The following is a 14993-nucleotide window of genomic DNA, read 5'->3' as shown; positions in this document are numbered from 1 at the left end:
AGAAAAAGCATAGTTACAAACCACTGTTACAATAATACTAGCTTCTGCAATTGCCAGTGTACTCACCTTTACTGAAATCTGTATTTCTCTATAGGCTTCAAAATACTGTCTAGTGTCCTTTCATTTCACCCTGCAGGACCCCCTTGGACATTTTTTGTAGGGCAGGTCCAGTGGTCACATACTCCCTCAACTTTTGTTTATATGGGGAAGTCTTGATTTCTCCCTCACTTTTAACAGTTTTGCCAGATATAGGATTCTCGTTTGATAGTTTTTTTCTTCTAGCATTTGACTATATCGACCCATTGTCTTATGGCCTCTGAAGTTTCTGACAAGAAGTCTGATAATCTTACTGAGGATCCCTTGTATGTGATGAGTCACTTCTATTGTGCTTTCAAGGTTCTCTTTGTCTTTTGAAAGTTTGATTATAATGGGTCTTGGTGTGGGTCTCTGAGTTCTTCTTACTTGGAGTTTACTGAGCTCCTTAGATGTTTATATTCATGTATTTCATTAAATTTGGGACATTTTCAGCCATTATTTCTTCAAATATTCTTTCTGCCCTTTTCTCTCTCTCTTTTCCTTCTGTGACTCCCATTATGCTTATGTTGATCTTCTTAATGGTGTCCCATGGGTCCCTTAGTCTCTATTGGCTTTTCTTCCATCCTTTTTTTCTTCAGACTCAGTAATTTCCATTGTCCTATCTTCAAGTTCGCTGAGTCATCTGTCTGCTGAAATCCACCTTTGAGTCCTTCTAATGAATTTTTCATTTCAGCTATGTATCAATACTCTTCAGCTCCAGAATTTCCTTTTGGTTCTTTCTAAGTTTTCTATCTCTTTATTGATATTTCCATTTTGTTCACACATTGTTTTCTTGACTTTTTCCATATCTCCCTTTAGTCTGTTGGGCATCTTTAGGACAGTTACTTTGAAGTCTTTGTCTAGTGTATCAGCCGTTACATGTTTTTCGGAGACAGCATCTGTTGATTTTTTTTTTCTTTTATTTATTTATTTGGCTGCATCAGGTCTTCATTGCGGCACGTGGGATCTTTTGTTGCGGCACGTGGGATCTTTCGTTGCGGCGCGTGGGCTTCTCTCTAATTGTGGCATGTAGGTTTTCTCTAATCTAGTTGTGGCACGTGGGCTCCAGAGCACATGGGCTCTGTAGTTTGTGGCACATGGGCTCTAGTTGAGGCCTGTGACCTCAGTAGTTGTGGTGCGTGGGCATAGTTGCCCCGCGGCATGTGGGATCTTAGTTCCCCGACCAGGGATCGCACCTGCGTCCCCTGTGTTGAAAGGCGGATTCTTTACCCCTGGACCACCAGGGAAGTCCTGATATTTTTCTTTTTCTTTGAGTGAGCCATACTTTGCTGTTCCTTTATATGCCTTGTGATTTATTTTATTTTACTGGACTTTTGAATTTAATAATGTGGTAACTCTGGAAATCAGATTTCCCCCTTCCCTAGGGTTTGCTTGTTTTTCTTATTGTTTGTTTTTTGTTTTTGATTGTTGTAGATGGTCTCTTTGCTGAGGGTCAGTCTGAGTAAGCTGAAGGTCTTCCCAGGTCTTTTCTGAGCCTTTCCCTGGGCGTACACAGTCACTTTCTAATTTTCTCCATATATGCAGTTGTTTTTAAATGTCCTAGTCTTTAAAGTCTGGCTCCAAAAGGGGAAAAAGTGAAAAATGAAGGGGGAGAAGGGGTCAGGCCTTTTAATCCCCCTGGAAGTCATTTCAGCCAGAGGGAAGGGGCTGCAGTAGGGTCGGGGAGGCACAGCGACAGTGGCCGCCCACCTTCTTGTCTGCGCTCTGTGATCAGAAGCAGCCATCAGCACTCAGAGCAGAGATGCCGATATTTGGAGGACAGGGTCCTTTTTGCCCACCCTAGCTCCCACAAGCTGTGGGCAGTGGTTCCAGGAAAACATGCACAGTTGTCTGCCAGGGGTTGGGGGTGGAGGATGGGTAGCTCCTACTGTGCTAAGAGCCAAAATTGACTGACATTCACCACAATTTACCATCTAAGTCTTCCTGTGGAAGTTGCAAGCCTTCAAAGTTCCAAAATGGTTGGATCAGACAGATTCTACCAATGCAGTTGTTGTCTAGGTGGGAGATAGATTCCTGGTGCTTCATGCTGCGGCACCTTCCCAGAATCCCCTCCCCCATTTAGTTTTATAAGTATTCCCTCGTCAGATTTTGACTGGATGTTTCATTTTTGCCTAACCATAACGGACGTAATGAAGGCTTAGAAACATGCAGAAAATGCCACCCCTGGCTCTGGTTAAGAGCACTGTCTTATTAAGGCAGGATCTCGGTTACCTACTGCTACCTAACAACAACTCCCCCTCCCGGCCCTCCAAATTTAGTGGCTTAAAACAACCACCATTTTATTGGTTGTGATGCGGAAGTTCAGGAATTTATCATGGGTGGTGATCTCTGCTCCAGTGATGTTTGTTGGGCTCACTCACGGGGCTGCGTTCACTTGGTGGCTGGAAGGTCTGAGGTGGCCTCACTCACATGTCTGCGGCCTCACGCTGTCACCCGGAGTGCCACGGTTCTCATCCTCGGGGCCTTCTCTCCACACGGCCTTCTCTCTGGCAGGATAGGCTGAGCTTCTTTACATGGTACCTGGTTTCCCAGGCAGTGGGAGCTGTCAGGACTCTTAGGGCCCAGGCCCAGAACTGGCACAGCAGTCACTTCTGATGATTCTGCTGATCAAGTCACAGGGCAGCTCAGGTTCAGGTAGAGAGGAAATAGGACTACTCTTCCTATCAAGAGGTAGACTCTATGTGTGCAGGTTTGGAGGAGTTGTTGGTACCTGTCTTTGCAGAATATCTCTGACAGGAGTCTAGACAGTCACTTGACTCGATATAGACTCAAAACAACTAAATTATAATGAAGTTCAAATTGAATGTGAGATTTCCAGGGCACCCCACTTCCCCCTATTAGAATGTACGCTCCACGCGGGCAGGGATTTTTATCTGTTTGGTTCATTGCTTCGTTTCCAGCCTGAGAGCAGAGCCTGGCTTGTGATAGAGGCTCAGTGAGTATCTGTTGCAGGAAGGACTGCTTGATGGTGATGGTAGTAGCAGAAGGGTTGGTGTAGAACAGCTCCATCAGAGAAGGCTGCAGAGACAACGTGAATCTTCAGCCAAGTTTGTGAAAAGAGTGATGGACGTGAATCAGTATCTCAGAGGTGGGGAGACAACGCTTATTCACTGTTCCACAACATTGAGGCCCGCCCGTGCCAGATGTGAGGGGGAAGTGAGAGACCTTCCCTTGAGGAAGGGGATCCCAACATCGCAGTGTATGACGTGCACTAAATCATAGAAAAGAGAGGGGTCTTCTTGGGATGACAGTGGGAGGCTTCAGCGTGGGCGTGCTCGGATGGGACTGAGTAAGGTGAGTGTGACTGAAACTGAGCTGAAGACACGACTAAAACATGATAGTTATGGGGTGTTCATGTGACTGAAAATTTTCCAGAGGCTTGAAAATAGTCACCTTCAGGATATATTTATACATCCTGAAATGGTAAGCGTCTCCCCCTCTAAGTCCTTAAACATGTGAGTTATGTGATGAAAACTAGATTTGAGAGTTTCTGAATTTGGTGTAAAATTTTTTGATATCAGTGATAAGGAAGGACTTCCCTGGCGGTCCAGTGGTTAAGACTCCGTGCTTCCACTGCAGGGGGAGCGGGTTCCATCCCTGGTCTGGGAACTAAGATCCCACATGCCACGCAGCATGGCATAAAATAAAAACAAAAAACAGTGTTAAGGAGAGTGTCAAGGGAGACCATTCATTATTAGGATTGGTGAGTTAATTGATGGTGATTATTCACCTTACTGTAGTTTTATAATGCTTTTAGAAGTTTTCAGAGATCATTGCCAAATACATGTGCCAGGGTGAAAAGCAAAAATAAAAAATTATTAGTATGTAGTAGTATCTTCCCTCCCTCCTTCTGCCCGGGAAGTGATCTCAGCCCTTGTTTGTGGTGAGTGAACCAGGAGAGGAGATGGATAAAGGAATGAGATGAGCATTCTGAACATCGAGTTCCATTAGGTAAACAGGAGTATTTTTAAAGTCCTCTCCCCTTAGTCACTTCTGTCCATACAGACAAGCAAACCACTGTCGCTGAACTTGTGGCAACATGTCCGGATGAGCAGGGGAAACTTTTGTTATCTTTTCAATCATCTTGAACAGCTCCTGAAGAAAGTTACTCTTCCTTTAGTGAGTAACTTTTGCCTTATCTATAAACTTAGTTGTGGTCTTCTTTTTTCTTGCCTTTTTCTCCTGAGGCTACTTCAGCAAATTAAATTTTTAAAAATTGAGGCTTACCTGATGTGCCAGGGAAGAAAAAATACTTGTTTTGTGTGAGTTCTTAGCTGAAGTGAGTCATGTCTAACTACACTAAGAAAATGAAACACTTAAAGGTACTTTGGGTTTTTTAAAATGTCCTCTTCACTCGTCGAACTCTAGGGCTCCTGGCTCATTGAAGGTTATTAGTATGGTAGGAATAGTGTCATTTATATATTTATTTAACTTTTTGGCTGCACTGCGCAGCACGTGGGATCCTAGTTCTCTAACCAGGAATTGAACCCGTGTCCCCTTCAGTGGAAGCGTGGAGTCTTAACACCTGGACCACCAGGGAAGTCCCCCGTGTCATTTATAATAGCAGTCATCACAGCCCCTTACATTTCATGTCCATTGGGCTTTCAGGTGGACAGGGCACAAGGCCAGTGAGGGGGGGTAAGGAGAGAACAAGCCCAATTCCTAATCTAGAACACTCCTCACCGAAACTTCATACTGGGTTTCTTTTGTGTAAATTTTTATTTTTTAGTTTATTAGCTCATGTCTTTCGTTAATCAGTGTACAATTACTTGTCTTCCGGTTTCTTGAAACAATAGATTAGATCACATTTGCCACAATAGCATCTGTCAAAGTGGCTGGCCGTGGAAACTCCAGCACCGCATTCATCTGAAGGGCACTCCCTGCGGAGGTGGCTGATTTTACCATTCTCATCCACCTTACGGTATTTCAAGACAGCCAGCTTAGCCTTCTTTCTCTTATGCTTGCTCTTCTTGGGAGTGGTGTAAGACTTCTTCCTTTTCTTAGCACCACCACGAAGTCTCCACACAGATGAAGAGTGGACTCCTTCGAATGTTGTAGGCAAAGTCCATCTTGCAGTTGCTAGCCAGCAAAGAAGTCTTTGCTGATCAGGAGGACTTCCTTTCTTATCCTGGATCTTGGCCTTTACATTTTCTATTGTATCCCAGGGTTCAACCTCCAGAGTGATGGTCATCACAATAATCTGCATCTTGGCTGCAGTTCCTCTGTAGATGGCAGATTCGAAAGCCTCTTTAGTGTAATCTTGGTCCTCTTTCTAACCCTTCCCGCTTTTTGATTTGTGAGGTGTGAGGGAATGTCTTTGTCCCTTCCTTAATGTGCATGCCTTGAATGGTTGTTTGAGGATGTGGAACTTTAAAGATCTTTGCAGAAATGTACCTTCTTGTTTCTTTTACCCCATCCTCCAACTAGATGGAGAATTTGCATTATTGTTGGAGAGTAAGACAAGATCTCTGTCTTTTCAAGACTGAGACCCGTCAGGAAGGAAGAAAACTCTGCTCTACCCTTCTAGGTTCTTCTGGCTGGTCTAAGAATTAAATTGACATGAGTCAGATCAACAGGAGAAAATCACATTTAATTTTGGTTTGCCGGATGGGATGGGGATGTGGGGAGGAGAGAAATAGGTAAAGGATATTAACAGGTACAAACTTCCAGATGCAAAATAAATGAGTCACGGGTTTGAAATGTACAGTGTGGGAATATATGTAAATCTTTGTATGGTGACAGATCATAACGATTTATTGTGGTGATCCTTTTGAAATGTCTAGAATTATCAAATCACTATTGTGTAATATTAAACTATGTTATTCCTAGGTCAACTATATTTCAGAAACAAACAAATTCATAGAAAAAGATCAGCTTTGTGGTTACCAGAGGTGGGAGGGAGAGGGAAGAGGAATTGGATGAGGGCAATCAAAAGGTAGAAACTTCCAGTTATCAGAAAAATAAGTACTAGGGATGTAATGTACAACGTGATAAATATAATTAGCACTGCTGTGTGTTACATATGAAAGTTGTTAGGATTTACTATCGAATTCTCATCACAAGGAAAAAAACTTTTTCTGTTTCTTTAATTTGTATCTGTATGAGATGGTGGATGCTCACTAATCTTGTGATAATCGTTTCATGCTGTCAAATCATTATACTGTACATCTTAAACTTACACGATGCTGTATGTGTGTCAAGTATATGTCATTAAAACTGGAAGAAAAATATTTGTTATATATGGGAACTGCATATACCTGAGAGATTGAGAGACAGAAAGGTAAAATGAAGTATACATGCCATCCTGAACTAAGGAATGGGATAAGGGTCCGGGGCCTCCAAGGACAGGAGGGTCATTTACAAGACAAGAAGAGCAGACATTTGGTGATTAGATGTTTGTTCTCCATGTGGATGGGGCCACTTAGATAAAATTTCTCAGATAATAACCTTTTCTAAAAAAAATCTCCAATATAAATTCCTCTAGGTAGTTAAGGGAGGGATAGAGGTTTCTCCTGAACCTGCAGGATCTTGATTACCTTCAGCTCAATTGCCTCATGCAAAAATGGCACATTTTTGGGAGGCTTGTTCTGAACCACTTTAGACCCAACTTTTTATATTTTCCGTTGCGGTCCTAGGAAATTTGTAATTTCGAAAGAGTGTGCCCTCTTTGTTTACTCTTCTCCGTCATGAAATCCTTTCTAGCTAAAATGGGATAGAAATAATTGAAGAAAATAAGACATTGATTAAAATGGATATTTTTATTCTTTTGGGTTACTTCCTTTTAAAATTGTGGTATATGGTCTCAGGATTTGAACTGTGACATTTAACTTTTTCCATTATGCTGTTATGCCACTTTTTCCTAATTGGTTTGCTTAGCTCTTAGAATTTTCATTACTTTATTTCTTAAATTCCATCATATGTAGTAAAGCCATACTAACTTGAGGGAGTAGAGGGAAGGCCAGTCTAAACTAGCTTAAAATCTTAAACACAGTATTTTTCTTTTTTTTTAAAATTTTTTTAATTTGTTTTTATTTTTATTTTTTTAATCAGTCATCAATTTTATACACATCACTTTATACATGTCAATCCCAATCGCCCAATTCAGCACACCACCATCCCCACCCCACCGCAGTTTTCCCCCCTTGGTGTCCATACGTTTGTTCTCTACATCTGTGTCTCAACTTCTGCCCTGCAACCCGGTTCATCTGTACCATTTTTCTAGGTTCCACATACATGCGTTAATATACGATATTTGTTTTTCTCTTTCTGACTTACTTCACTCTGTATGACAGTCTCTAGATCCATCCACGTCTCAACAAATGACTCAATTTCGTTCCTTTTTATGGCTGAGTAATATTCCGTTGTATATATGTACCACAACTTCTTTATCCATTTGTCTGTTGATGGGCATTTAGGTTGCTTCCATGACCTGGCTATTGTAAATAGAGCTGCAATGAACATTTTGGTACATGACTCTTTTTGAATTATGGTTTTCTCTGGGTATATGCCCAGTAGTGGGATTGCTGGGTCATATGGTAATTCTATTTTTAGTTTTTTAAGGAACCTCCATATTGTTCTCCATAGTGGCTGTGTCAACTTACATTCCCACCAACAGTGCAAGAGGGTTCCCTTTTCTCCACACCCTCTCCAGCATTTGTTGTTTGTAGATTTTCTGATGATGCCCATTCTAACTGGTGTGAGGTGATACCTCATTGTAGTTTTGATTTGCATTTCTCTAATAATTAGTGATGTTGAGCGTCTTTTCATGTGCTTCGTGGCCATCTGTATGTCTTCTTTGGAGAAATATCTATTTAGGTCTTCTGCCCATTTTTGGATTGGGGTGTTTGTTTAATATTGAGCTGAATGAGCTGTTTATATAATTTGGAGATTAATCCTTTGTCCGTTGATTTGTTTGCAAATATTTTCTCCCATTCTGAGGGTTGTCTTTTCGTCTTGTTTATGGTTTCCTTTGCTGTGCAAAAGCTTTGAAGTTTCATTAGGTCCCATTTGTTTATTTTTGTTTTTATTTCCATTACTCTAGGAGGTGGATCAAAAAAGATCTTGCTGTGATTTATGTCAAAGAGTGTTCTTCCTATGTTTTCCTCTAAGAGTTTTATAGTGTCCAGTCTTACATTTAGGTCTCTAATCCATTTTGAGTTTATTTTTGTGTATGGTGTTAGGGAGTATTCTAATTTCATTTTTTTACATGTAGCTGTCCAGTTTTCCCAGCACCACTTATTGAAGAGGCTGTCTTTTCTCCATTGTGTATGTTTGCCTCCTTTGTCATAGATTAGTTGACCATAGGTGCGTGGCTTTCTCTCTGGGCTTTCTATCTTGTTCCATTGATCTATGTTTCTGTTTTTGTGCCAGTACCATATTGTCTTGATTATTGTAGCTTTGTAGTATAGTCTGAAGTCAGGGAGTCTGATTCCTCCAGCTCCGTTTTTTTCCCCTCAAGACTGCTTTAGCTATTTGGGGTCTTTTGTGTCTCCATACAAATTTTAAGATGATTTGTTCTAGTTCTGTAAAAAAATGCCATTGGTAATTTGATAGGGATTGCATTGAATCTGTAGATTGCTTTGGGTAGTATAGTCATTTTCACAATGTTGATTCTTCCAATCCAAGAACATGGTATATCTCTCCATCTGTTGGTATCATCTTTAATTTCTTTCATCAGTGTCTTATAGTTTTCTGCATGCAGGTCTTTTGTCTCCCTAGGTAGGTTTAGTCCTAGGTATTTTATTCTTTTTGTTGCAATGGTAAATGGGAGTGTTTCCATAATTTCTCTTTCAGATTTTTCATCATTAGTGTATAGGAATGCAAGAGATTTCTGTGCATTAATTTTGTATCCTGCAACTTTACCATATTCATTAATTAGCTCTAGCAGTTTTCTGGTGGCAGTTTTAGGATTCTCTATGTATAGTATCATGTCATCTGCAAACAGTGACAGTTTTACTTCTTCTTTTCTGATTTGTATTCCTTTTATTTCTTTTTCTTCTCTGATTGCTGTGGCCAGGACTTCCAGAACTATGTTGAATAATAGTGGTGAGAGTGGACATCCTTGTCTCGTTCCTGATCTTAGAGGAAATGCTTTCAGTTTTTCACCATTGAGAATGATATTTGCTGTGGGTTTGTCATATATGGCCTTGATTATGTTGAGGTAGGTTCCCTCTATGCCCACTTTCTGGAGAGTTTTTATCATAAATGGGTGTTGAATTTTGTCAAAAGCTTTTTCTGCATCTATTGAGATGATCATATGGTTTTTATTCTTCAGTTTGTTAATGTGGTGTATCACATTGATTGATTTGCGTATATTGAAGAATCCTTGCATCCCTGGGATAAATCCCACTTGATCGTGGTGTATGATCCTTTTAATGTGATGTTGGATTCTGTTTGCTAGTATTTTGTAGAGGATTTTTGCATCTATATTCATCAGTGATATTGGTCTGTAATTTTCTTTTTTTGTGGTGTCTTTGTCTGGTTTTGGTATCAGGGTGATGGTGGCCTCATAGAATGAGTTTGGGAGTGTTCCTTCCTCTGCAATTTTTTGTAAGAGTTTGAGAAGGATAGGTGTTAGCTCTTCTCTAAATGTTTGATAGAATTCACCTGTGAAGCCATCTGGTCCTGGACTTTTGTTGGAAGATTTTTAATCACAGTTTCAATTTCATTACTTGTGATTGGTCTGTTCATATTTTCTGTTTCTTTCTGGTTCAGTCTTGGAAAGTTATACCTTTCTAAGAATTTGTCCATTTCTTCCAGGTTGTCCATTTTGTTGGCATAGAGTTGCTTGTCGTAGTCTAAGATGCTTTGTATTTCTGCAGTGTCTGTTGTAACTTCTCCTTTTTCATTTCTGATTTTATTGATTTGAGTCCTCTCCCTCTTTTTCTTGATGAGTCTGGCTAATGGCTTATCAATTTTTTTTATCTTCTCAAAGAACCAGCTTTTAGTTTTATTGATCTTTGCTATTGTTTTCTTAGTTTCTATTTCATTTATTTCTGCTCTGATCTTTATGATTTCTTTCCTTCTGCTAACTTTGGGTTTTGTTTGTTCTTTCTCTAGTTCCTTTAGGTGTAAGGTTAGATTGTTTACTTGAGATTTTTCTTGTTTCTTTAGGTAGGCTTGTATAGCTATAAACTTCCCTCTTAGAACTGCTTTTGCTGCATCCCAAAGGTTTTGGGTCGTCGTGTTTTCCTTGTCATTTGTCTCTAGGTATTTTTTGATTTCCTCTTTGATTTCTTCAGTGATCTCTTGGTTATTTAGTAACATATTGTTTAGCCTCCATGAAACACAGTATTTTTCAAGCAATGTTATATTGTCATTTGTGTGTATATGTATATGTACATAAAACGTAAATCACATGTTACCCAGCATGATCCTTAAGGAATTTGCAATTACCTGAGCCTCGGTTTTGCATGTAAATGGATACTTCTAAGTGCTTGAGGCTACTTTGAAAGAGTTCTTAATAGTTTAACCAGTAACCCTTAAAGTCTTGGTTATACTCATAGTAAACTTAAAAAAAAAAAATTCTCATAGGGTGAGAGTCCATTTAGCTCAGCTATGAAGTATTACATTATTAAGTAGAATGGCGCTACTAGGATTTTTTTTAGAGAAAATCTATACTGTTCTCCATATACATGTGCATTTACATGACTATCTACTATACACACACTGATGTGTATGTGCACATGTATTACAATCCCTGAGCACACCACATATTTGCGGACAATTTGAGGACATGATCTTTGGGTATAAACTAGACTAAGCTTTCTGAAGGCAGAAATTGTGTCCCTTGGCATTCTTCTTCCAAAATAAACATACCTGCCAAAGACTGTGCACTGGTACCCACCTCAGTTGGGGCATCCTTTATGAGGAGCAGCTCCAATTCCTTTCTGCCTTTCTGTTTGGATGCTAATGAATGGGAGGGGGGAGTATGTGTCAGGGGAAGGCTGGGAGGTTGAGCTGTGCACTGTCTACCTACTTGTGAGTGGGAGTGTGATTCCTTGCCCATCCCTGATTCTCTTGCCTGCCACATTATAATCACAGTAGTTAATAGCACAGGCCCTGGATTTGAACCTTGGCACTCTCATTTTCCAGCTGTGGAATCTATCTAGAGCAGATCTAGTTGATCTCTCCAACCTTCACTTCCCTGATCTAGAAAATGGGGATCATAATTACACACTCCCAGGTATATGTACCCCAGGTTGGATTTTTGATAGTGGCAGATGGGTAATCCACGTGTCCCCCATCCGTGTATGCAAAAAACTGGTGGGTATAAAGTATTCAAAAAATTTCCAGAAATTTCCAAGAAACAAAACTTATTTTTGCTGCTTGCTAGCAACTATTTACATAGCATTTATATTGTATTTATATCTGTTTACATAGAATTTACATGTATTAGGTATTATAAATAATCTAGAGATGATACAGAGTATCGGGGGAGGATATGCTTAGGTTATATGCAAATACTGTGCCATTTTGTATGAGGGAGTTGAGCATTCCTGGACTTTGGTATGGGGGGTTGTGTGCTGGAACCGACCCCACCCCCATACCAAAAGATGACTGTATAACACAGGTTTCTGTATCTCCTTTCTAGGTGGTCAGTTCTTCTAGGACATTGTCCTTGGCTTATTTGTAACTGACTTATAGAACTTGATATTCAGAAACTATTAATTGAATGAATGCATACTCCCCTTTGCGCTTACCATAGTATTTGGATTTTTGATAATTACTAATTGTGTGCATTAAAAAACTTACATAGTAGAAACACACCATATAGGATGGTGTGTTTCATACATCTCCAATGGCCAGAGTAGATTATTGGCCTGGTTTGGCTAGACATTTGTTAATTCAGTCATTCCTTGGTATCCTCAGGGGATTGGTTCCAAGACCCCGACGGATACCAAAATCCTAGGATGCTCAAGTCCCTTATATAAAATGGTGTAGTATTTGCATATAACCTATGCCATTCTCCCTTATATTTTATATCATCTCTAGATTACTTATAATACCTAATACAATATAAATGTTATATAAGTAGTTTAAATATAGTGCAAATACTGTGTAAATAGTTGCCTGTGTGAAGGAAATTGAAGTTTTATTATTTTTTTGCTTTTCTTTTCCTGAAATCTTTTTTTTTTAACATCTTTATTGGAGTATAATTGCTTTACAATGGTGTGTTAGTTTCTGCTTTATAACAAAGTGAATCAGTTATACATATACATGTGTCCCCATATCTCTTCCCTCTTGCGTCTCCCTCCCACTCTCCCCATCCCACCCCTCTAGGTGGTCACAAAGCACCGAGCTGATCTCCCTGTGCTATGCGGCTGCTTCCCACTAGCTATCTATTTTACAATTTGTTAGTGTATTTATGTCCATGCCACTCTCTCACTTTGTCCCAGCTTACCCTTCCCCCTCCCCGTAGCCTCAAGTCCATTCTCTAGTAGGTCTGTGTGTTTATTCCCGTCTTGCTCCTAGGTTCTTCATGACCATTTTTTTTTTTCTTTTCTTTTTTTTTTAAGATTCCATATATATGTGTTAGCATATGGTATTTGTTTTTCTCTTTCTGACTTACTTCACTCTGTATGACAGACTCTAGGTCCATCCACCTCACTACAAATAACTCAGTTTCGTTTCTTTTTATGGCTGAGTAATATTCCATTGTATATATGTGCCACATCTTCTTTATCCATTCATTTGTTGATGGACACTTAGGTTGCTTCCATGTCCTGGCTATTGTAAATAGAGCTGCAATGAACATTGTGGAACATGACTCTTTTTGAATTATGGTTTTCTCAGGGTATATGCCCAATAGTGGGATTGCTGGGTTGTATGGTAGTTCTATTTTTAGTTTTTTAAGGAACCTCTATACTGTTCTCCATAGTGGCTGTATCAATTTACATTCCCACCAACAGTTCAAGAGGGTTCCCTTTTCTCCACACCCTCTTCAGCATTTATTGTTTGTAGATTTTTTGATGATGGCCATTCTGACTGGTGTGAGATGATATCTCATTGTAGTTTTGATTTGCATTTCTCTAATGATTAATGATGTTGAACATTCTTTCATGTGTTTGTTGGCAATCTGTATATCTTCTTTGGAGAAATGTCTATTTAGGTCTTCTGCCCATTTTTGGATTGGGTTGTTTGTTTTTTTGACACTGAGCTGCATGAGCTGCTTGTAAATTTTGGAGATTAATCCTTTGTCAGTTGCTTCATTTGCAAGTATTTTCTCCCATTCTGAGGGTTGTCTTTTGGTCTTGTTTATGGTTTCCTTTGCTGTGCAAAAGCTTTTAAGTTTCATTAGGTCCCATTTGTTTATTTTTGGTTTTATTCCCCTTTCTCTAGGAGGTGGGTCAAAAAGGATCTTGCTGTGATTTATGTCATAGAGTGTTCTGCCTATGTTTTCCTCTAAGAGTTTGATAGTGTCTGGCCTTACATTTAGGTCTTTAATCCATTTTGAGTTTATTTTTGTGTATGGTGTTAGGGAGTGTTCTAATTTCATTCTTTTATATGTAGCTGTCCAGTTTTCCCAGCATCACTTATTGAAGAGGCTGTCTTTTCTCCACTGTATATTCTTGCCTCCTTTATCAAAGATAAGGTGACCATATGCACGTGGGTTTATCTCTGGGCTTTCTGTCCTGTTCCATTGATCTATATTTCTGTTTTTGTGCCAGTACCATACTGTCTTGATTACTATAGCTTTGTAGTATAGTCTGAAGTCAGGGAGCCTGATTCCTCCAGCTCTGTTTTTCTTTCTCAAGATTGCTTTGGCTATTCGGGGTCTTTTGTGTTTCCATACAAATTGTGAAATTTTTTGTTCTAGTTCTGTGAAAAATGCCATTGCTGGTTTGTTAGGGATTGCATTGAATCTGTAGATTGCTTTGGGTAGTAGAGTCATTTTCACAATGTTGATTCTTCCAATCAAGAACATGGTATATCTCTCCATCTATTTATATCATCTTTAATTTCTTTCATCTGTGTCTTATAATTTTCTGCATACAGGTCTTTTGTCTCCTTAGGTAGGTTTATTCCTAGATATTTTATTCTTTTTGTTGCAATGGTAAATGGGAGTGTTTTCCTAATTTCACTTTCAGATTTTTCATCATTAGTGTATAGGAATGCAAGAGATTTCTGTGCATTAATTTTGTATCCTGCTACTTTACCAAATTCATTGATTAGCTCTAGTAGTTTTCTGGTAGCATCTTTAGGATTCTCACTGTATAGTATCATGTCATCTGCAAACAGTGACAGCTTTACATCTTCTTTTCCGATTTGGATTCCATTTATTTCTTTTTATTCTGATTGCTGTGGCTAAAACTTCCAAAACTATGTTGAATAATAGTGGTGAGAGTGGGCAACCGTGTCTTGTTCCTGATCTTAGTGGAAATGGTTTCAGTTTTTCACCGTTGAGGACGATGTTGGCTGTGCGTTTGTCATATATGGCCTTTATTATGTTGAGGAAAGTTCCCTCTATGCCTACTTCTGGAGGGTTTTTATCATAAATGGGTGTTAAATTTTGTCAAAAGCTTTCCCTGCAACTATTGAGATGATCATATGGTTTTTCTCCTTCAATGTGTTAATATGGTGTATCACATTGATTGAGTTGCATATATTGAAGAATCCTTGCATTCCTGGGATAAACCCCACTTGATCATGGTGTATGATCCTTTTAATGTGCTGTTGGATTCTGTTTTGCTAGTATATTGTTGAAGATTTTTGCATCTATGTTCATCAGTGATATTGGCCTGTAGTTTTCTTTGTGAAATCTTTGTCTGCTTTTGGTATCAGGGTGATGGTGGCCTTGTAGAATGAGTTTGGGAGTGTTCCTCCCTCTGCTATATTTTGGAAGAGTTTGAGAAGGATAGGTGTTAGCTTTTCTCTAAATGTTTGATAGAATTCTC

At 39.4% G+C, this 14993-nt stretch overlaps 1 protein-coding gene and 1 pseudogene across 10 annotated transcripts in view; one reads left to right on the top strand and one right to left on the bottom strand.

The window, feature by feature from the left end:
• CNNM2 (cyclin and CBS domain divalent metal cation transport mediator 2) overlaps window positions 1-14993 on the top strand; it is a 151794-nt gene that overhangs the window by 68153 nt on the left and 68648 nt on the right. The gene's annotated exons all lie outside the window — the stretch shown is intronic.
• Window positions 2797-7674, bottom strand: LOC309643037 (ubiquitin-ribosomal protein eS31 fusion protein pseudogene; annotated as a pseudogene). Its single transcript has one exon. The product of its transcript is annotated as a ubiquitin-ribosomal protein eS31 fusion protein pseudogene (transcript).

Source organism: Balaenoptera physalus (assembly GCF_965194825.1).
Source record: "Balaenoptera physalus genome assembly, chromosome: 14".
Taxonomy (NCBI): Eukaryota; Metazoa; Chordata; class Mammalia; order Artiodactyla; family Balaenopteridae; genus Balaenoptera; species Balaenoptera physalus.
Note: the sequence above shows the minus strand (reverse complement) of the source record. Positions and strands in the feature narration are given on the sequence as shown.